The sequence below is a fragment of the Pongo abelii genome, chromosome 8 (assembly GCF_028885655.2).
Source record: "Pongo abelii isolate AG06213 chromosome 8, NHGRI_mPonAbe1-v2.0_pri, whole genome shotgun sequence".
In the NCBI taxonomy this organism is placed as follows: domain Eukaryota; kingdom Metazoa; phylum Chordata; class Mammalia; order Primates; family Hominidae; genus Pongo; species Pongo abelii.
In genome coordinates this window covers 84,677,279-84,701,533 of record NC_071993.2, presented here as the reverse complement: position 1 = coordinate 84,701,533, position 24,255 = coordinate 84,677,279, and the positions used below count along the sequence as shown (strand labels likewise).

Here is a 24,255-nt window from a genome sequence, read left to right as displayed (position 1 = left end):
GGCTGAAAATTCCAAAAACCAGAACATCTCTTCTCTTCCAAAGGAACACAACTCCTCACCAGCAACGGAATAAAACTGGACAGAGAATGAGTTTGACGAGTTGACAGAAGGAGGCTTCAGAAGGTTGGTAATAACCAACTTCTCTGAGCTAAAGGAGCATATTCTAACCCATGGCAAACAAGCTAAAAACCTTGAAAAAGGTTAGACAAATGGCTAACGAGATAAACAGTGTAGAGAAGAGCTTAAATGACCTGACGGAGCTGAAAAGCACAGTAAGAGAACTTCGTAAAGCATACACAAGCTTCAATAGCCGATTCGATCAAGTGGAAGAAAGGATATCAGTGACTAAAGATTAAATTAATGAAATAAAGTGAGGAGACAAGATTAGAGAAAAAAGAGTGAAAAGAAACAAACAAAGCCTCCAAGAAATACAGGACTATGTGAAAAGACCAAATCTACGTTTGATTGGTGTACCTGAAAGTGACGGGGAGAATGGAACCAAGTTAGAAAACACTCTTCAGGATATTATCCAGGAGAACTTCCCCAACCTAGCAGGGCAGGCCAACATTCAAATTCAGGAAATACAGAGAACACCACAAAGATATTCCCTGGAAGAGAAACCCCAAGACACATAATCGTCAGATTCACCAAGGTTGAAATGAAGGAAAAAATATTAAGGACAGCCAGAGAGAAAGGTCAGGTTACCCAAAAAGGAAGCCAATCACACTAACAGTTGATCTCTCAGCAGAAACCCTACAAGCCAGAAGAGAGTGGGGGCCAATATTCAACATTCTTAAAGAAAAGAATTTTCAACCCAGAATTTCATATCTAGCCAAACAAAGCTTCGTAAGAGAAGGAGAAATAAACTCCTTTACAGACAAGCAAATGCTGATTTTGTCACCACCAGGCCTGCCTTACAAGAGCTCCCGAAGGAAGCACTAAACATGGAAAGGAACAACCGGTACCAGCCACTGCAAAAACATGCCAAATTGTAAAGACCATTGAGGCTAGGAAGAAACTGCATCAATTAACAGGTGAAATAACCAGCTAGCATCATAATCACAGGATAAAATTCACACATAACAATATTAAACTTAAATGTAAATGGGCTAAATGCCCCAATTAAAAGACACAGACTGGCAAATTGGATAAAGAGTCAAGACCAATCAGTGTGCTGTGTTCAGGAGACCAATCTCACATGCAAAGACACACAGGCTCAAAATAAAGGGATGGAGGAAGATCTACCAAGGAAATGGAAAGCAAAAAGAAGCAGGGGTTGCAATCCTGGTCTGTGATAAAACAGACTTTAAACCAACAATGATCAAAAGACACAAAGAAGGCCATTGCCTAATGGTAAAGGGATCAATTCAACAAGAAGAGCTAACTATCCTACATGTATATGCACCCAATACAGGAGCACCCAGATTCATAAAGCAAGTTCTTAGAGACCTAAAAAGAGATTAGACTTCCATACAATAATAATGAGAAACTTTAACACCCCACTGTCAATATTAGGCAGATCAAGGAGACAGAAAATTAACAAGGATATCCAGGACTTGAACTCAGCACTGGACCAAGCAAATCTACAGAACTCTCCAACCCTATCAACAGAGTATACATTCTTCTTAGCAGCACATCACACTAAATCTAAAATTGACTACATAATTGGAAGTAAAACACTCCTCAGCAAATGTAAAAGAACAGAAATCACAACAAACTGTCTCTCAGACCACAGTGCAATCAAATTAGAACTCAGGATGAAGAAACTCACTCAAAACCACACAACTACATGGAAACTGAACAACCTGATCCTGAATGACTACCAGGTAAACATGAAATTAAGGCAGAAATGAAGATGTTCTTTGAAACCAATGAGAACAAAGACACAACATACCAGAATCTCTGGGACACATTTAAAGCAGTGTGTAGAGGGAAATTTATAGCACTAAATGCCTACAAGAGAAAGCAGGAAAGATCTAAAATTGACACCCTAACATCACAATTAAAAGAACTAGAGAAGCAAAAGCAAACAAACTCAAAAGCTAGCAGAAGACAAGAAATAACTAAGATCAGAGCAGAACTGAAGGAGATAGAGATATGAGAAACCCTTCAAAAAATCAATGAATCCAGGAGCTGGTTATTTGAAAAGATCAACAAAATTGAGACCGCTAGCAAGACTAATAAAGAAGAAAAGAGAGAAGAATCAAATAGAAGCAATAAAAAATGATAAAGCAGATATCACCACCAATCCCACAGCAATACAAACTACCATCGGAGAATACTATAAACATCTCTATGCAAATAAACTAGAAAATTTAGAAGAAATGGATACATTCCTAGACACATACACCCTCCCAAGACTAAACCAGAAAGAAGTTGAATCTCTGAATAGACCAATAACAGGTTCTGAAGTTGAGGCAATAATTAATAGCTTACCAACCAAAAAAAGTCCAGGACCAGACGGATTTACAGCCAGATTCTACCAGAGGTACAAAGAGGAGCTGGAACCATTCCTTCTGAAACTATTCCAATCAACAAAAAAAGAGGGAATCCTCCCTAACTCATTTTATGAGGCCAGCATCATACTGATACCAAAGCCTGGCAGAGACACAACAAAAAAAGAGAATTTTAGGCCAATATCCCTGACGAACATCGATTCAAAAATCCTCCATAAAATACTGGCAAACCGAATCCAGCAGCACATCAAAAAGCTTATCCACCACGATCAAGTCGGCTTCATCCCAAGGATGCAAGGCTGGTTCAACATACACAAATCAATAAACATAATCCATCAAATAAACAGAACCAAAGACAAAAACCACATGATTATCTCAATAGATGCAGAAAACGCCTTCGACATAATTCAACAGCCTTCCATGCTAAAAACTCTCAATAAACTAGGCATTGATGGAACATATTTCAAAATAATAAGAGCTATTTATGACAAACCCACAGCCAATATCAAACTGAATGGGCAAAAGCTAGAAGCAGTCCCTTTGAAAACCGGCACAAGACAGGGATGCCCTCTCTCATCACTCCTATTCAACATAGTATTGGAGGTTCTGGCCAGGGCAATCAGTCAAAACAAAGAAATAAAGGGTATTCAGTTAGGAAAAGAAGAAGTCAAATTGTCTCTGTTTGCAGATGACATGATTGTATATTTAGAAAATCCCATAGTCTCAGTTCAAAATCTCCTTAAGCTGATAAACAAATTCAGCAAAGTCTCAGGATACAAAATCAATGTACAAAAATTACAAGTATTCCTATACACCAAGAACAGACAAACAGAGAGCTGAATCATGAGTGAACTCCCATTCACAATTATTACAAAGAGAATAAAATACCTAGGAATCCAACTTACAAGGGATGTGAAGGACTTCTTCAAGGAGACCTATAAACCACTGCTCAATGAAATAAAAGAGGACACAAACAAATGGAAGAACATTCCATGCTCATGGAAGGAAGAATCAATATCGCGAAAATGGCCCTACTGCCCAAGGTAATTTATAGACTCAATGCTATCCCCATCAAGCTACCAGTGACTTTCTTCACAGAATTGGAAAAAACTACTTTAAATTTCATATGGGAACCAAAAAAGAGCCCACACAGCCAAGACAATCCTAAGCAAAAAGAACAGACCTGGAGGCATCAGGCTACCTGACTTCAAACTATACTACAAGTCTACAGTAACCAAAACAGCATGGTACTGGTACCAAAACAGAGATATAGACCAATGGAACAGAACAGAGGCCTCAGAAATAACACCACACATCTACAATCATCTCGTCTTTGACAAACCTGACAAAAACAAGCAATGGGGAAAGGATTCCCTATTTAATAAACGGTGCTGGAAAAGCTGGCTAGCCATATGTAGAAAGCTGAAACTGGATCCCTTCCTTACACCTTATACAAAAATTAACTCAAGATGGATTAAAGACTTAAATGTAAGTCCTAAAACCATAAAAACCCTAGAAGAAAACCTAGGCAATACCATTCAGGACATAGGCATGGGCAAAGACTTCATGACTAACACACCAACAGCTATGGCAACAAAAGCCAAAATAGACAAATGGAATCTAATTAAACTAAAGAGCTTCTGCACAGCAAAAGAAATTATCATCAGAGTGAACAGGCAACCTACAGAATGGGAGAAAATTTTTGCTATCTATCCATCTGGCAAAGGGCTAATACCCAGAATCTACAAACAACTTAAATAAATTTACAAGAAAAAAGCAAACAACCCATCAAAAAGTGGGCAAAGGATGCGAACAGACACTTCTCAAAAGAAGACATTTATGCAGCCAACAAACATACGAAAAAATGCTCATCATCATTGGTCATCAGAGAAATGCAAATCAAAACCACAATGAGATATCATCTCACACCAGTTAGAATGGCGACCATTAAATAGTCAGGAAGCAAGAGTTGCTGGAGAGAAGGTGGAGGAATAGGAACACTTTTACACTGTTGGTGGGAGTGTAAATTAGTTCAACCATTGTGGAAGACAGTGTGGTGAATCCTCAATGATCTAGAACTAGAAATGCCATCTGACCCAGCAATCCCATTACTGGGTATACACCCAAAGGATTATAAATCATGCTACTATAAAGACACATGCACATGTATGTTTATTGCAGCACTGTTAGCAATAGCAAAGACTTGGAACCACCTCAAATGTCCATCAATAGTAGACTGTATAAAGAGAATGTGGCACATATACACTGTGGAATACTCTGCAGCCATATAAGAGGATGAGTTCATGTCCTTTGCAGGGACATAGATGAAGCTGGAAAACATCATTCTCTGCAGACTATCACAAGGACAGAAAACCAAACACCGCATATTCTCACACATAAGTTGGAGTTGAACAATGAGAACACACGGACACCGGGAGGGGAACATCACACACTGGGGCCTGTTGGGGGGTGGGGAGTGGGGGAGGGATAGCATTAGGAGAAATACCTAATGTAAATGACGAGTTGATGGGTGCAGCAAACCAACATGGACATGTATACCTATGTAACAAACCTGCACGTTGTGCACATGTACCCTAGAACTTAAAGTATAATAATAAAAAAAGAAAATTATGGTTTATTCACTTAGATAGGTCATTACGTATTAAAGCTGAAGAAATTTATATAAAATATACTCTGGAGCTGGTGAGAGTGTAGTTGGAGAGGTGGTGAGGACAGATGGGTAGACAGATGATTGAGAGAGAAGGGGCCCGGGGATACAACAGAGAGGGCGAGAAAGAGAGAGGAAAAAAAGCAGAAAGGAAGAAAGAAAATGGGCAAATCACTAAAAACGTGAGCTTAAGAAGAATCATGTTATATTCTGAGCCCACAGACACACACACACACACACACACACAAACACAAAAGATGCTCTCATGTCTGAGAGGTTTCAAATGTCGATGGAAGGCTTCCTCACTCATGCAGTTTGGGTGACTGGTGGTTTTTCCCCACCATTTCCTGCAAGCCAGACTTCACAAATAAAGCTAAGATCAAAGGAACTCAAGCTTTCACCCTTTATACTTTAGTGGCTTAGAAATGAATGCACTTTCACCTATCATGTACCTCTCCGTATCATCAGTCGCTTTCTTTCAAGAATGATGGCACTCTACTTCCTTCTAGAATATAAGCTCCTTAGGAGCAGGGTCATGTCATTTGCACCTCTGCATCCATACTGGTGCTAGCACACAGTAGACTCTCCATGGACTTATTTAGTAATTTATTCTACAAAAGTTTAACATGCCTACAATGTGCCTGGCCTTCTTCTAAGCCCTGGGTGCAGGACTGTGAGCAGTCACCGCCCTCATGCAGTGCATGGCCAGTGGAAGCATGTGTCAGTTTGGTGCTACCTGTTTCCTCCCTCCCTGACACAGAATCCATCTGGGCTTAAGGACATAATTACAACACTTCAAAAATAGATTTAAGAAGCTGTCCACTACATACTCACTAGGATGGCTATAAGAAAAAAAGACGGATGATAACAAGCAGGGAATATGTGGAAAAATTGGAACCCCCATACATCGCTGGTGGGAATGTCCACTGGTACAGCCATTTTGGAAAACAGTCTAGCAGTTTTTCCAAAGGTTAAAGACAGAATTACCAATGACACAGCAATTCTACTTCTAGATGTATACCCAAGGAAAATGAAAACATATGTTCACAGAAAAATTTATACATGAATGTTCATAGCAGAATTAGTCCTAATAGCCAAAAATGAAAACAACCAAAATCTCCATTCATAGGTGAATGGATAAATAAAATGTGGTATACCTGTACAATGGAATATTATACAACCACAAAAATGAATGAAGTAGTGATACATGCTACAATATGAATAAACCGTAAAAATATTATGCTAATGAAAAGAAGTTAGTCACACAGGACCACATATTGTATAATTTCATTTATACGAAACTCTCAGAATAGGCAAAGCAATTGAGACAGAAAGGAAATTAGTGATTGCCTAAGCTTTGGGATAAGTTGGGGAAATAGGGGATGGTGACAGCTAAGGAGAATGGGACTTCTTTCTAGGGTAATGAAAATGTTCTAAAATTGATTGTGATGATGATGATTACACAAGTCTGTAAATATACTAAAAAACATTTAATTGTATGAATTATATTATCTGCAAATATATCTCAATAAAGCCGTTTTAATAATAGTTAGAAAAACTTGTTCAATGAATAAAATATTAGTCTTTGGTTTTGAGGTTGGGTGTTTGGAGTTAGCAGGAAACCTTCTACGTGAAGTTTGACAATGATTTTGAGAATCTAAAGCTCCTTTCAACACAACTCAATGGTGTTAGCAAGAGAGTAATTCAATTCATCATAGATTTTTAACGTTTTTAAAAAACTGATAATTGGCATCCCATGACAATAAACTGTCTTTTTTTTTAATGGCAGAGGCATTAGAAAAAGTCACCAGCTCTTTTTTCAGTAGAAATACAATATCCAAAGTTGCACAGCTGGAGCACATCAATAGACTGAACGTTTTTGCTTCCCTGACAACTGTTAGCAACAATGAGTCAGACAGGAAACAGCTAGCCCTGTCTTTCTGTCCAGCTGGAATACACTCATTAAATAATAGATGACAACAGAAGTAATGTTAGCAGTATTTCATTATAAACCTTAAAGTAAAATTGTAATTTAAAAATTTGTAATGGATAATGCAATATGTATATTACAGAATAGTGTGTGGGGAGCAAATCTGTTTCTACAACAAAAATGCCAATGAAAACATGGGTTTTATCATTTGCAGCATTCTAAAGTTAGTCCATTAGCTGAATTATTACACTGAAGGTTAGACTAGCTCGGAAGGGAATTGGCCATTTATTTGTGTCCCGACCACAGGCAATCTGCCCTTCCTAGATGATGGGAGAGGAAGAAGCTGTGGCCTGTGGCCTCAAGGGGTCTCAGTTCAGTGCCTGGTGTGGCTGCAGCTTTTCAGCCTGCTGAGAGAGATGGTGTTTCATACCCGGGGGCAGGTCAGCCTGAGGAACGCTGTGTGCCCTCACCACATACACTATCCCATTGCAGCAAACCCTTGTAATGTTTACTTTATAGTTTCGTTGATATGATCTCAACACCATTTCCATGTTTTATTCTGACAGGGCCTTGCCCTGGGTTCAGTGTCTGTGTCTGTTGATTTAGATACTTCCATGGTATGCAGAGATCACAAAACTCTCTTTTCTAAAACTAAGGCTGGCTACAACACTAGGCAAACTGGTTCAAATGGCACTTTGTTTACATTCAAAATGGGCTTTTGAATGTCAACAAAGAAGTCCTCTCGGGTGGCAATGCTGCACATGTGGCATTATTTCTTTATTTTCTACTCTTAGTTCTAAGGAATAAAATCTTGTCCTTGCCACAGTCCCATGCAAATAATAGCAGACAGCCTTATTAGTAATAAAAGTCAGGATGGATACACCTGGTTGAGATACATTTTGACACAGATCAAAGTCCTCCCTGAGCACTCAGTTAGCTGTATACTCAAGGGCAAGGCTTTCACCCTCTCTGTTCCTATAAAATTAAGGGATTAAATTATGTGCTTTCTAAGGTCCTTGCTGCCTCTAAGGTATTTTTCCTTTAACTCAGCTAGAAATGGCCTCTGTAGAACCCAATCAACTCTGTTTCTCATTAATATGCAAAATTATTATTATGTGAGAAATTGGCTCTTGGTTACCCATTCAAGAGAAATAATCAGAATTCATAGCAAATGGCACTTATCTTTTTGCATTTAGGATTTTGGCTTTAATTTGAGACTCCCTTCCCGAAATGCAAAATGAAAGAATTTAAAACAAGCAACAGCTAAAAGATTCCTGGCCAAGAAATTGCTTCGGCAGCATCTTGATTTCTCAAGTCATTTTCTTAGACTTTTCTCTGCAGTTGTGTTCTGGCAAATATGATGGAATCAATATGTCCTTTATGGCCAAACTGTTTTCTGGCTTCATCTAATCATCTGTTCTAGAAAAGGCCATTAAGTCAGTAAAAAGAAGTTGGGGAAAATTTTACTGCAGAGAAAGAGGTTTTTTTTTTTTCCAATACAAAACACTGACCCAAGTGGAAAAGTGCGCTTGTAGGAGTTTCAGAAATCAAAGTCAAGATCAGTCTTAACCATGAGCAGAGTTAACTGTGGCCCCGTCATGTGTTGGTCTAGTGAAGACTACGACAATAAATTTGTTCCGCCCTGACTTTCACTCAAAACCTCAGAATACAATAGGAAATATCTCCTTTAGATCAGCAAACGTCCTATTTTAAAATATAAATTTTCTGGTGAGGTGTCAGAGAGGAAGATGAGCACGCAGGTGGGGAGTTCAGGGCACTGCTGGGAGTGGTGAGATTGCAGTGCTGGGCTTTTGGAAAAATCCCCCAAGAACACCAAACAGCAAAAAAGATCTCCTGAGACAAATCTCCTCACATTTTGGGTTTCATTTCTTCCTCAATAATCTTGATATTTGTTTTTCATTTCAAACCATCTTATATACTTCTAGGAGAAAGGCAAAGTATGAAATTGAACTATTAACTAGGGCTTGGTGCTGGCTGAAGCAAAAAGATGGCTGCTCTTTCTTAAAGTTGAAAGGAAAAGCCTTCACCCTTTCTTATTTGAAAAGATTCTGTAGTTGCAAAAGCCTTTTGAGGTCCAAACTTTGAAGAGACAAATTCTGTGTTTGGTTTGGTTTTGTTTTCCTAGCAGATGTGCCTCTAAACAAACCAAAACAACAACCCCTCTTCTTGAGTGGTGGTACCATCTTTCCAGATTCTGCCTTTAAAAAACTTGGACGATAAGCAGAGTAGTAGGAGTCTCAGTCCTTTGATTGTGCTGTATTACGGGCACACCACACAGCTCGGGGCTGTTCTGGGCACAAAGAAGCTCCGCTTACCCTGATTCTGCAGAGTGAGGAGGAGTGGCAGCAGCACTGGTTTTCTCCCCTTTTAGAGACGCTTCACTTGGGGAAGTCAGTGCTCAAGCACGCTAACCAGACAGACAGAAAACCTTGGCTGGGTTGTATCCAGCCACTGTAACCCAGGCGCATCCCCTGCAACGTCATCGTTCGCCTCAGCAAGGGGCAGCTTTGGTTCGGAGGAGAGTCAGCACCAGAAACTACAGAAATGGAGCCAATCAACAGCCGGGCCCTTGAGGGATGCTGAGCTGAAGTTACCTAGGATGCTGTAGGCTTCTAGTATGAGACCCTCAGATCTATCGCTGGTACAGAGCCCGTGCGCGAAGACATAATTTGTGTTCTCATCAATTCACCATCTCCATGAAGCCTCCCCAGACCCCTGAAACCCACGTCGATCTCATCATGACTGCCTCCCTTCAACTTTCGGCGCTTTCAGTTTTCATCTCGCCTACTGATTCCAGTTGTTTAGTGTGGCTCACTCAAAGACTTTGAGGGAAAACATCCTGAGCTAGTTTGGGGCCTGGTAGGAAAGAGTCCCATGACGCCATGGCTGAGTGGGGATGTCCACCATGAGCGGACAGGAAGCACAGCAGTGATATTCCAGCCACATTTCCTGGCAGTGTGCTGATGACATTCTCACTTACCTTATTTCCCAGTGGGCAGATGAAGTCCTTCAGCTATAAGGCCATGTATTCTGCCTCTCTTGCATTCTCCCCCAGCGCCCAGCACAGTGCTAGAAACATTTATTTACTTGTTTTGAACTGTCATTGCAAACTTTCAGCAATTCCAGAATCACTGGCACAGAGTCTGCACGGCCATTCTATTGGTTTGCTACGCAATCTCTGTAATCATCTCAGAACTTTTCAAATCACATATCCTTTCTCTCTCTTGCTCTCTCTCACTCTTTCTCTCACTGCGTTAGTATAGATGATTGGGGTGATAAAATGCCACACATTAGAGAACATTAACATATGGTATATAATCAAGTGCCTAATTACGTGGCACACATTGCAGGAATTCACGGATAATGAACATCGATATGTAGGCATACCCAGTTTGTGAGTGGGTTCTCTTGTTTCACAAATATTTACTGAGGGACTGTTATGCGCCAAAACAGTGCTAGGCACTAGAAACAATGGCCAGCAAAACTAGCACATGGGACTCTTTCATACCTGATCCTGTGACATTTACAGGCTCTTCCACTCCCAGCTGTGTATACATATATAGGTACCCAGAGCAGGGAGCAGGTTACTGCCACCCTGAACCACCGAATGGGGACCTCAGTGCCATTTCCAGCAAACCGTCTTCCACACAATAGGCAATCACCATTTCAATTTTTTTCACCATAGGTTAGTTCTACCTATTCTACAAGTTCATATAATTGGAATCATATAGTATGCACTCTCTTGTGTATGGCTTGTTTCACTCAGAATATTGCATTTAAGATTCATCCATACTGTTGCATGCTATAGATGTTTGCTCTAGTATTGCTGAGTAGTATTCCATCACATGGATGTACCACAATTCATGATGTACCACTGTTATTCGTGAACATCTGGACTATTCCCAGCTTGGGGGCCTACTCTCTTCTTGCCTGTCATTTTGCCTTCTGCCTGCTTATATGGGCCGTCCTCCTGTATTGAAAAGACTAGTCCATAGAGACAAACTGACAAGGATTGGAGCTACTTGCTGAGTGACATCAGCAAGTTGTTAGGCTTCTCTGACTCTCCATTTGCTCTTCTGGGGACAATAGTGATAACACCTAGTAATACCTTAGAGTGGGAAGGAACTCAAAGAACCAGAACCTGGAACATCGCAGTATTTAATAATAACAGCTTTATTTTTATGACTATTATATTAGTTTCCTATGGCTGCTATAAGCAAGAACCACAAACTTGATGGCTTAAAACAACAGCAATGTATTCTCTCACAGTTCTGGGGTCTAAAAACCCAAAATCAAGGTGTAGGCAGACTCATACTGTCTTTGTAGGCTCTAGAGGAAAATTTGTTCCATGTGTTTCTCTGATCTTCTGGTGTTGACAGTAAACCCTGGGATTATTTGGCTTGCAGGCACATCATTCCAATCTCCACCTCCATCTTCACATGCATCCTTCCAATGTTTTTTGTCTCTGTGTCTCTTCTCTTTGTGTCATGATGACACCAGTCATACTGGAATACAGGCCCACCCTACTCCAGTATGACCACATTGTACCTAATTACATCTACAATTACCCTATTTCCAAACAAAATTCACATTCTAATATTCCAGGAAAAGCATGAATTTGAGAACATTATCCAACCCAGTACAACTACTCCCCAACTAAATTGTAAAATCATTTACTTAAAGGATTGTGTTTTATATCATATTCCTATGCATCCCTCAATGGTCAATAAATGTTTAAGTGAAGCAGAAATGGATAATGATGATGGATTTAAGCTCTACTTTGAGGATTGGTAAGAAGAAAAGATCAAACAGCAGAATAAAGCATAGAATTTTAGCCTCAGTTTTTGTGGATTTCATTGTATATTTTTTGGAAAGTTTTGGAGTCAATAAACTAATATACTTCCACAAGAAGTTAGCATTTTCATGTAGCTAATCAGAGATTCATGTTGTTCCACCTAGGAGACTTAATAAAAAAATAAAATTAGAAAAAGATTGAAAGTGATTTTCAGATTTTATTTCAGCTATAGTAAGACATTTCTTTAACATTTGTTTTCAGATAAAACAGTGCTCTGACATTCTCCTAGACCTGGTGAATTCCCTCTAGGAGCAGAGGCTGCTGAAATATATAAACACTGCACCACAAGATCATTCACTTCCCAGTTCTTCAGGTAAGAAGAGAAAAAAAATAAAGTTCAAATTCCCTGTTTACACAAGGGTAGCTATTAATAGGGACCACATATATCCTGATTTATTTTGTACTTTCTCTGTTGTTTATGTAACCTTGCCCTGATGGCCAAATTCCATAGGAGTAGGGTATGCCAAGTGTTAGAATCACAATTAGATATAAATTAGACAAAGTTACAGTCTTATTATCAATAATATCCAATTATAGACATATAAAGGATATATGAAGCCTACCTGGTTTCTTCTTATGGTCTTCAATCACTTTTTAGAATAAAAAGATATAAAACCTCCCCAGTAGTGTTATATCTCGAAGATTATGAAACATTTCTAGTAGCAAAAAAAAAAAAAAAACCCCACAAAATGACCATTTTCTCATTGGTAGTCTTCTGTGTAGTTCTGCAACCTGGTTGTAGGAATATACATTTTCCCTAAAGGACTCAATAAGAATGCTTTTATTTTGAAAGTAAGCAAAATAAACCTAAAAGCATTTATATTTTTCTGAACTCACAACCGTTCTAAAGTAGTTTCTCTTCACCCTACTGAAATAATTGCTTGAAAGTTTGCCTAACTATCCGAACCAATTCCCACACATCGTAAGAGAAAAAAAAACAGTAAAGCCAACTATATAGTTAAGCAAAAAAGGCCACCTGCTTACATAGTGAAGGTATGGAGCAAAAACACAAAGGAGCTCCTCGTGTGTCAAATATGATCTATGCATGCTCTTCCACTTTTACTAAATTTTATCAATTATAATCTAGTTTGATTTAAGCCCCAAAGAGTTAGATTAAAATTCAAACTCTCGCTGAGAGAGATAACTAAAAAAATAAAATAAAACAAATCCCACATGTCTAAGTAAATTTATAATATCAGATGATGCCTTGGTAGGGACCTGAGGGAATGAGACCTTGTGCAAATACATTTTTACAAGTATGAGAACTACATTTGCAATACTCCTTATGGTTCACAGAGTATCTCCTTTTTTTTTCATAATATCTTTATAAGAATCCAATAGAGGGGTTTTTTAAAAATTGATGTTAAATTCACATAACATAAAATTAAGGACTTAAAAGTGTACATGTCAGTGGCATTTAGTACATTCACAATATAGTGAAATTACTACCTCTATCTAGTTCCAAAACATTTTTGTCATTCCAAAATAAAACCTCATACCCGTAAAGCTGGTGCTCCTCATTTCCCTCTGCCCTCAGCCCTAGGCAACCAGCAATCTGCTATCTCTATGGATTTACCTCTTTCTACTGTGTCACCTCTATAGCCATTACATTATGAATGACACAAAACATTAAGAAAATATTCTCTCAATGTTCGAATATTATTCTCTCATTCAACAAAGAAGTCAGTCATATCATTGACAAATGGAGTAAGTAAAGTTCCAATACATGACATTATATTTAGTTTAATGAATTTGTATGCATATGAGAAATAGGCTAACCGTGGGCCAAATATAATACTTAATGACAATAAATTTATTTGAAAAGAATTAGAGCATTGGATGCAACTTTATTTGTCAAATCATTGTTGAATTACAACATTTGGCTAAAGATACAAGAATTAGACAAAAATCAACAAAAAATTCTGGCAGAATCGGTTAGCTATGTGGAATTCACAATAAAGAATATTTTTATGATAGTTTTTAAATGTGGCTACAAATTCTGAACAATAAAATTATAATAATTTGTGTATGTACATATGCATATTTTGGGAAAACTGGTTGTTAGACATTTACCAGTACAGCAATACCCTCAAGCATTAATGACTTGAGTCTTTAAAAAGAGAAGAAGAAGAATACTGGTTGCATAAGGTTAGCATGAGTTTCTCCTAGTGCAATTTCTGGCAAAGAGTAAGCGCGGTAAGTGTTAGCTATTGTTATTTACAGACAACCAAACTGAAGTTCACTGGAGTTAAGCGATCAGCCAAAGGTAGTTTAATTTGTAAAATTATACACTCTACTATAAGCTTCTTGAAGACATGGACTTCATCTCATTCAACTTGAAGACATTCCCAGCACCTTGAGAAAAATTCACATATTTGATATTCCAATGTGCTACAGAAAATTATTTTGAGGATTCTAATCCAGAAGAAAGAGCACTAGATTGATTGTTGGGAAGACTTGGCTTGGGTGTCACCATTGCCACTAATTCAAGAGAGAATTTTCACAAACCATTTATTGATCATCTCAAACCCTTCACATTTGTGTTCAACTTTGATCACCCTAAAATTTGTACTAACACTGAGTATTTATACTGTTATAGCAGTATCAGTCAGACTCAATCGCAAGCTTAGCCGGTCATGTAATGCTATTTAATATCGAGTATAACATATTGAAAGTCAAGGATAAGTGTTACAGGGTTAAGGTGACGCCAGTAAAAAATTAAGTATTTGGTACAACAAGCAAGAACTTTGCAATGTGACTGTGTAAGAGAGGGCGGTCAGGGTAGAACTGGTTCTACTCTAATAACAACAGCACTACAAGAGTATTTAAATATCACAATAAAGTTGGATGCTTTTTGTGTCAATGTGAGGCTACACTGTATTATAATTATTGCAATTAAAATATTATACATACATATATTATACAAATATAACAATTACAATTATTGTAATTATTATTCTAAGTAATTATATGTCATATATTTGATTGTATGTGTGTGATATATTTAATTATATAATAAATATAAACTATATAATAAATATTATATTATAAACTATATAAGTAAAATTATTATTGTTATTGATTTCCGTGCTACTTGATCTCAATAAAACTTCTGGCATAAATGCCAGTATTGAAAACTGTGCTGTGAACACACAGAAGCGAGGACACTATGCCAGTCCATGTTCTTCTAGTGTGCTTTTTACTCTGGAAGCAGTTTTGATGTCTTCCTATCCAGCTCTTTCTTCTATGAGTAGGTTTGGTTCATCCTGGTATTCACAAGGAAGGTTATATCTTCCAGCTGAGGGTTCCTATAGGATGGTAAAGGCCTAGAGGTGGCAGAAACTGATCAGTTTCCCAACAGGCTTCTACCTCCACTTCCATCCTTTTGAACCATATGAAACTGACAATATTTGACTGCTTCTAACTTTCATAGAGTTCAACTTAAAATTTTTACTTCGTTCTCAAGGAAACTTCTGGAAACACTTGGGTTTTGCTATTTGGACTTCTTTTTATTCGCAGTGTTCTGCTTAATTTGTAACTTGAAAAAGACAGTTCCTAATATGTGAATTAGGGTTTAAGGATGTGTTTTCTAAATGAAAAGAATTCCTTTCTCATACTCAAGCACTAGCTAAAATCACTCTAAACAAACATAAGATAGCTATTTGATAAATAAAGAAGGGACTGAAGTGAAAAATATCAGTAACCTCTTAATGGTAAATAATTTGAAGAAAGAGCACAAACCACCAGAAAATGAATATCTGTTCAGTCATGACTAAATTTTACTTTATCCATTAAATGTTTTAAATTATTAAATTTAACCAATAAAAATAGGCTCACACAATTCAAATAGATGCCACATGGGTTGTAGATATACATACACACATACAACAAATAGCAAATGTATTTTCTAGTTCTACCCACTGGAAGAGCCTAGAAACAGCAACATTCCAATAGTAATGAACTCATAAGTGCCCAGATCTTGGTTTCTAAATATCATTCTCCAACACAAAGAACTAGAGATCTTTGGAGAAGTATTTAATAGTTAGTTTCAGGGCTGTATCAGGGAAAACATAAAAATAAGCCTGGTTCATTTTGTGATATCAGAAAGTAAAGAAGTGCTCAAAAAAATGATGAAGACGGCCGGGCACGGTGGCTCATGCCTGTAATCCCAGCACTTTGGGAGACCAAGGGGGGCAGATCACAAGGTCAAGAGATCGAGACCATCTGGTCAACACGGTGAAACCCCGTCTCTACTAAAAATACAAATATTAGCCAGGGGTGGTGGTGCGTGCATTTAGTCCCAGCTACTCAGGAGGCTGAGGCAGAAGAATCGCTTGAACCTGGGAGGCGGAGATTGCAGTGAGCCAAGATCGTGCCACTGCACTCCAGCCTGGGCGACAGAGAAAGACTCCAACTTAAAAAATAAATAAATAAATAAAAGATGATGATGAAGACATGATGAAAGGTACAAGAGCCAACCCAAAAGTGCTCCCAACAGCCAAAGTTTGAATAATTTGAACAAAATAAAGAATGATAGTTTGGGATTAGAATAAAAAGAATAAAATAAATATTCATGAGTCCATACTGATATTAATTTTTTAATGAATAAAGAAATAAATGGGAAAAGGAAGAACCACTGTTTCTTACAGAAAAATTCCAATTAATAAATGTAGAAAGTATAAAGAAATAGTATATCATTATTAGACTACCACAACAATAATGGCTGTTGGCTCAATCCACCGACAGCTACTAAAATTCATGGGCAAAGATTTAAAAAGAAATAGAGTATTTGCATAGTCCCAATGTATCTTCTCCAAAATAAATACTTATTAATTGCAAGGAAAACCATAACTACACAGTGGAGAAAGGGGCAAACACCACCTAACCAAGCAATCAAGGTTAGCATCACTAGTAACAAAACTTATTGACGTCATATACCCTCTTAGGATGCGATGCACTAAAAAGGGAACATTGCCTTTCTGGTATCCTTCCCAAAATGCAAAACCTCAGTCTAACCGTGAAACATATTAGACAAGCCCAAATTGAGAAATGTTCTACAAAATGTCTGACCTGAATTCTTTATAGCTGTCAAGATCATAAAAGACCAGGAAAAACTGAGAAACTGTCACAGATTGGAGAAGAGACAATTAAAAGCAATGTGGGATCCTGGACAAGTTTCTGGAACAGGAAAATAAGGACATCAGTTAAAAAAAAAAAGTATATATATATATATATGTGTGTATATATATATATATATGAGATCTGAATAAAGTCTAAAATTATATTAATAGGATTATATCAATGTTAATTTCTTAGTTTTCATAATTGTTATGTGGTTATGTTAACAATAGAGAAGGCTGGGTGAAAGGCATATAAGAAATATACTGAATTTATACATTTTCTGTAAGTCTAAAATTAAGTCAAAATAGGAAAAATGCAATTTAAAATAAAAGAAAATATAATACAGTAGAACAAATTCTATAAAGATGTCCCCATATTTGCATTCTAGTCTGGGTAGTATCATTACTTTATTCTGTGCCTTTTGGCAAATCTATTCCCTCCCCTGGACCTCAGTTTCCTCTTTTTTAAAATAAGGGGAAGAGACAACATAGTCTTTAAGATTCTACAATTAATTCAAAGAGTCTTGTTTATTGTCTTACAGTATGAGAATGTTGCCTATGCTCTACTCACCAGGCTAATAATTTTAATTGATTCTCATTACAAAGAAATAAATGATTATTATAGAAAATTTGGAATATTCGGGAAGTCAAATCACAGCTAATATGTTAGAATATATTCTTCCAATCCCTTATTAATGTATGCACATATGTGTGATGTGACTTTTATGAAAATAGTATCATAAAAATAATATCATAGAATACACAATATTTTTCTTGCTTCTTAAAACTTTTCCCCAGCTTTACTGAGATATAATTGGAATATAATAAACTATACATATTTACTACATGTTTTGATGATTCTTGACATATATACACACCAGCAAAACCACAATCAGTGTAATGATTTTCATCACCCCAAAAAGTTTTCTTACATCTCTTTGTAATCCTTTTCTACACCCCTCAATGTCTCTTTTTCCTCTCCACTTTTTTCTTAAGCAACCATTGATCTGCTATTACTCTTGATTCATCTGCATTTTCCAAAATTTTACATAAATGGAATTATAAATTATCTACTTGTTTTGTTTGGCTTTCTGTAATCCCCTAATGGGTTATTCTTGCCTGCTGCACAGACAAAAGCAATTCCTGAGACCATGGTATTGCAGTAAAGAAATAGTTTAATTAATGCAGAGCTAGCCATGCAAAAGGACTGGAGTTATTATTCAAATTGGTCTCCCCGAAAACTCAGAGATTAGGGTTTTTATGAATGATTTGATGGGCAGGGGCCTAGGGAATGGGTGCTTCTGGTTGGTTGAGGATGAAATATAGGAGTGTAGAAAACAGTCCTTGTGCTCTGAATCCATCTCTCATTGAGGTCCACAGTACCAGTTGAGTCACGACTCCCAGGACCAGATGGAGTCGGTCAGTTGCCAGAATGCAAAAGTCTAAAAAACATCTCAAAAGACCAATCTTAAGTTCTACAATAGTGATTTTATCTATAGGAGCAATAAGGGAAGTAACAAATCTTGTGACCTCTGACGACATGACTTGAGCAGCAAGAGATTATAGAAAAGCAAGCTAGGAGACAATAGCTGGTTATCATTTAACTACATCTGCATTTCAGAAGAATTTAGGTCCCTCCCATAATTCTAATCTTGCAACCTTTCATTAGTTGTAAGAAAGGTGGTTTCAGTCCCTGAGCAAGAAGGAGGTTCATTGTAGGGAAGGACCTATTATTATCCTTGCTTCAAAGTTAAACTGTAAACTAAATTCCTCCAATGTTTAGCTTGGTCTATGCTCAGGGATAAGCAAAGACAGCCAGCCTGTGAAGCTAGAAGCAAGACAGAGTCAGCCATCCTAGACTTCTCTCACTGTCATAATCTGCAAAGATAGTTTCATTTCTTCTCTTGGAATAATTATTTTGATATTCATCATATTCTTATGTGTCTCAAGAGTTCATCCCTTGTTACAGCTGAGGAATATTCCATTTTGTAGTTATAGCACAAGTTGCCTATCCACTCACCTTTTGATGGACCACTCGGGTTGTTTTCAGTTTGGGACTATTATGTAGTGAATCACTATGAATATTTATGTACAGTTTTTGTTTGGACATATGCTTTTTTTCCCTTAGATAAGTACCTAAGAGTGAAATGACTGGGTCATACAGTAAGCGTATGCTTAACTTTTAAACTGCCAAGCTGTTTTCTAAAGCAATAACAACACTTCACACCCCCACCATCAGTGTATGAGACTTCCAGTTACTTCACAGACTCAGACACAATTGGTATAGTCAGTTGCTTTCATCTCAGCCTTTTTTTTATCACTTTAACCAACCTTTAATTTCAAAAGAAATTAATCTAGAATGGTCACTAATATACAACATACTTTTATGTTTCTTTCATAGGTATCTATGTAATACAACTTTATTTGTATATTTGTAATAATATATAATAACCTATCTTAGATATGAGTCCTAAGAGGATGAAAATATTTTCTTGCAACTACTGCTTTATGCCTATGAAGGGTCTGAACTTGTAATATCCTCCTGTCTTACACCCAAGTTAATGACAGTGTCCTCTCAAAGTTTCTCATAATTTATTAATGACCTAATTTCATTTTAAAAAATGATTTCAGCAAATATGAAAATAGAAAATCCTATTTTTCTTTATCCATTCATAATATGAGAAAAAAAGAGATGATACATTCCTCTATAGAAAAAGTGGGTTTAGAGAACAGTTCTGACAGTATTTTACATGGCAAAGTATCAAAAAGCCTAAAAAGCAGCCCCCTTACTCAGGGGGATAAAATGATTTCAATGTATTTCTCTTCTGAATTGCTTAGTAACTCCAAGTGATTTTCAAATTGGGGGGCAGCTTACTGGCATTGACTTCATAAAATTTAGATCTATCTTGAATAGGGACATTATAGAAACCAAGAACATCTCTAATCCTGCACAACTGGTGGAGTCTGGAGTTAGGGACTACATGACCCAAGTCATAAGCTAAATGTGCCAAAAGACTGAACTGTAGACAACCATCTTCCAGGGAAATGTCTTGCCAATTACTAGGAAAAAAGGAGCCAAAAACTTATTTAGTGTAAGATTCCAAACGACTCTGGAGACCTTCAGGTGGTGTATATGTTTGGCTTCGTAAGGGTGGACACACTGGGATAGGTTCTTTTTTCACCTCTTTTACTGTCTCAGCAACCACTGGCTCTTTCTCTTTTCTGGATTGAGACCAAAATTCTCTTCAGGTGCCCCCTGAGACTGTCCACATAAAGACTCTTCTGATAATGCCAGACACAGATTGCATCACCATCTTCAATGAGATCCATTTCAGCCATTCTAATGAGAGTGTAGGGGAATCTCACTGTGGATTTAATTTGCATTTCCCTAAAATCTAAAGTTAGTAAGCCTCTTTACATGTGCTTATTTGCCATCCTTCTATCTTCTTTGGTGAATCTTTACCATTTTTAATTGGGTTGTCCCTCTTTTTATTATTGAGTTGTAAGATATCTTCATTTATTCTAGGTGCATGTCCTTTGTTAGATACATGTTTTACAAACATTTTTTCCCAATTTGTGGCTCATCTTTTCATTTTTTTAACAGTGTTATAATTAGAGTTCATGCTTTTGTATAATATTCGAAATTTTGCAAATCTACGGTCACTAAGATTTTCTCACCTATGTTTTTCTCCAGAAGTTTTGCAGTTTTAGATTTGACAATGGGTCTATAATCTATTTTGAGTTGATTTTTATATATGATATGAAGTAGAGATCAACATTCTGGTTTTGGGGGTTTTTTTTGTAGTTTTTGCATATGAATATCTAATTACTGCAGACCCATTTCTTGAAAAGATCATCGTTTCCCAATTTGCTTGTCATAGCATCATTACCAAAAATAGGTTTCTATGTACTGGATCATTTCTGGATTCTCTGTTTTGCTTCATTGATCTTTTGTTTATTTTGATACCAGTAACACATTGTTTTGATTACTGTAACTACCTATAATATTAAGCCTTGAAATCAGGTAGTGTTAGCCATTCAACTTTGTTCCTATTTTTAAAATTTGATTTGGCTATTCAAAGCCCCTTGAACTTCCATATATATTTTAAATCAGTCTGTCAATGTCTACAAAAAAAAGTCTTCTGGAATTGCAATTTGAGTGTGTTGAACCTATAGATTACTTAAGAGAATGTTCTTTTAACAATATTATGTTTTGACTTATGAATATCATATATATTCCCCATTCAACTGAGATCTTTAATTGATCTCAGCAATGCTTTATAGTTTTTAGTGTACAGGTCTTGCCTATCCATTGTCAGATTTATTCCTAAGTATTTTCTGTGTTTTGATATTACTATAAGTGATATTTTGATTTTCAATTGGTAATTCTTAGTACATAGAACTATAACTAGTTTTTGTATATTGACCTTGTATCCAACAACCTTAATGAACTCATTTGTTATAGCAGCTCTTTTGTAGATCCTGTAGAATTTTCTAAATAGATAATCATGTTGTCTCCAAGTATAAGGCAATTTTACTTCTTCTTTTCCTGTGTGTTTGCTTTCAATTTCTTTAATTTCCAAGCAGCTTTGCTCTCACTGTCTGAATTGATAAAAATGTGTGTGAGGTTTCATGGGTCCAATAGACATCGCTCAAAGTAGTTAGACTTAAATCATTTTACTAGAAGCCACCCAGAGTCTCAAGTACAGAAGGAAACCACAGCAGCAACAGGATAGGAAGTGGATGGCCTGGAGCAGGAGCTGGGAGCAGGGAAATTGAGGGTGATTGAACTAAAGCCAGACCTCCAATGCCAAGGAACCAGCCCTGGGGAGGCTTTCCCCTTGGAGCCTCTACCCCCATGAAATCGAAAATTTAGACACTCGCCATCCAGTGGGCATCAGTGATCAGGCAGTCAGTGTTGGACAGGGAAGTATCAACAACCAACAGAGAGAACAACAAAACCAGTTAGTTAAATAAGGGACTTTTGTCCGCTTCCTCCCTCTTCTCTGTTCCAACACAATGAAGGGTTTGAGCCCAGCAGAGGGGAGTAGGAAGGGTTAACTGAGTTCATTTCCCCCCCTTCTCCTCCCCAGTGTAAGGGAGACAAATGTAGAATAAAAGATTACATTATGCAACCTCTACCCTGACACACACATATACACAGCAGTCCCTGGAGCCACAAGCCTTTCCGACGGTAGAGAGAAATTTTTAAATCAGATAGGAGATTAGAATTTCAAAAAGATCAGATTTCCAATAATCAAAGTGACCAGGAAATTGTAAAATTTTCCTAAGATGTCATTAAGGGATCTGCTATCCAGCATGAAAGGGAGGTTCAACATAGGTCAACATGGGTCAATGGGGGGCTGTGACAATTGAAAAATAACAATTCATTGTTGTACTCCAACCAGTTAAAAGGTTAATAATCCAGGTGAATCTGACTTAAATATGTATCTCTATTAAATTAGTTGACTCAGTATAAATAATGAATTTATCTGGACAAAACTTGTTAAAAAGACCTTCCTGCTTGATGCTAGAACAACCTTTGCCAAAGTGGCAGGCCCTGATATGGTTTGGTTGTGACCCCACCCAAATCTCATCTGAAATTGTAACTCCCACAATTCCCACATGTCATAGGAGGAACCCGGTGGAAGGTGATTGAATTATGGGGGCGGGTCTTCCTTGAGCTGTTCTCATGATAGTGAATGAGTCTCACGAGATCTAATGGTTTTAAAAATGGGAGTGTGCCTGCACAAGCTCTCTTTTGTCTGCCACCATGTGAGATGTGCCTTTCACCTTTCGTCGTAATTGTGAGGCCTCCCTAGCCATGTGGAACTGTAAGTCCAGTAAGCCTCCTTCTTTTGTAAATTGCCCAGTCTCGGGTATAACTTCATCAGCAGCATGAAAACAGACTAATACAGACCCCACGCCCTGGAACCCATTGAACAGGGCTGGAGGGAGCAGCTGCAAGCTCTAAAAGCAAGTAGTCTTACAGAATGAGAAGATTTAGGTAAAATGCATTTGTTGGGCCTCTATCCCCCTAGCAGTAAAGTGAAAAAGATTGCAGTGTATTCTCTCTGATCATCTCAGCTCCACTTTCTTTGCTTTTATAAAATGGCCAATTAATATTTTCCTCCTGCTTTCACATGTTTGGGATTTATCTCAGAAAGACTCATCCATTCCTCAAATACACCATGCCTATGCATGCCTATGAACTTCAGCACATTTCTCCCTTGCTTCTTTCCCACTCACCACCTGGAAAACACTCCCTCATCCTTCAAGCTCAGCTTCTGTGAATCTTTCTCACCCCCTCCCCATGTGAGAATGTCTGCTGCCCTCTGATTCTCACAGCACTCAGTTTACTCCTCCATGCAAAGAGCTTTTTTTTAAGATATTGAGTCATATCTGCTGTCTTCTCTTTAATCCATCCCTCCTTTCAGTAGAAAACCCAGCTTCCAACCAGTTTACAAGAAATTCTCCATGATATAAACTTTAGGTAATGGAAAAACAAAAATAGTGAAAGCGATCAGAGAGGCTATGCTGATCTACATAGTAGAGAGATAACCTGAGAGGAAACTGGACAGCATCAAAGAATCCTGCATGAGCCAACTTTGAGGGAGAATTTGGGGGAGTTTTCAGTGAAAGAGGAAAGAGCTTTCAACAAATGGTGCTGGAATGGTTAGATATTCCTATGCCAAAATGGTACCTCTGTACCATAGCAGCTTTGCAGATGTGAGGCATGCAAGTAGGAGAGGAAGTGGATGTTTTATTATATTGCATAAATGAGATTGCTTTTGGCATTGTTTTTTAATTTTTGTGGGTACATAGTAAGTGTATATATTTATGGGTTGCACTGGAAATCTTTTGATACAGGCATACAGTGCATAATAATCACATCAGAGTAAATGCAGTATACATCACCTCAAGCATTTATCTTTGTGTTACAAACAATCCAGTTATACATTTAGTTATTTTTAAATGTACAATTACATTGTTTTTTACTACAATCACCCTGTTGTGCTTTGGCATTCTTAAAGAACCTTCCAACTGGGTGTGGTGGCTCACGCCTGTAATCCCAGCACTTTGGGAGGCCGAGGCAGGCAGATCCACGAGGTCAGGAGATCGAGACCATCCTGGCTAACACGTGAAACCCCGTCTCTACTAAAAATACAAAAAATTAGCTGGGCGTGGTGGCAGGCACCTGTAGT

At 37.6% G+C, this 24,255-nt stretch overlaps 1 pseudogene; it reads right to left on the bottom strand.

Moving 5' to 3' along the window:
• Positions 1-19,884: 19,884 nt before the first annotated feature.
• On the bottom strand, positions 19,885-20,364 carry LOC100457371 (large ribosomal subunit protein mL50-like; annotated as a pseudogene).
• Between the last annotated feature and the right edge of the window lie 3,891 nt (positions 20,365-24,255).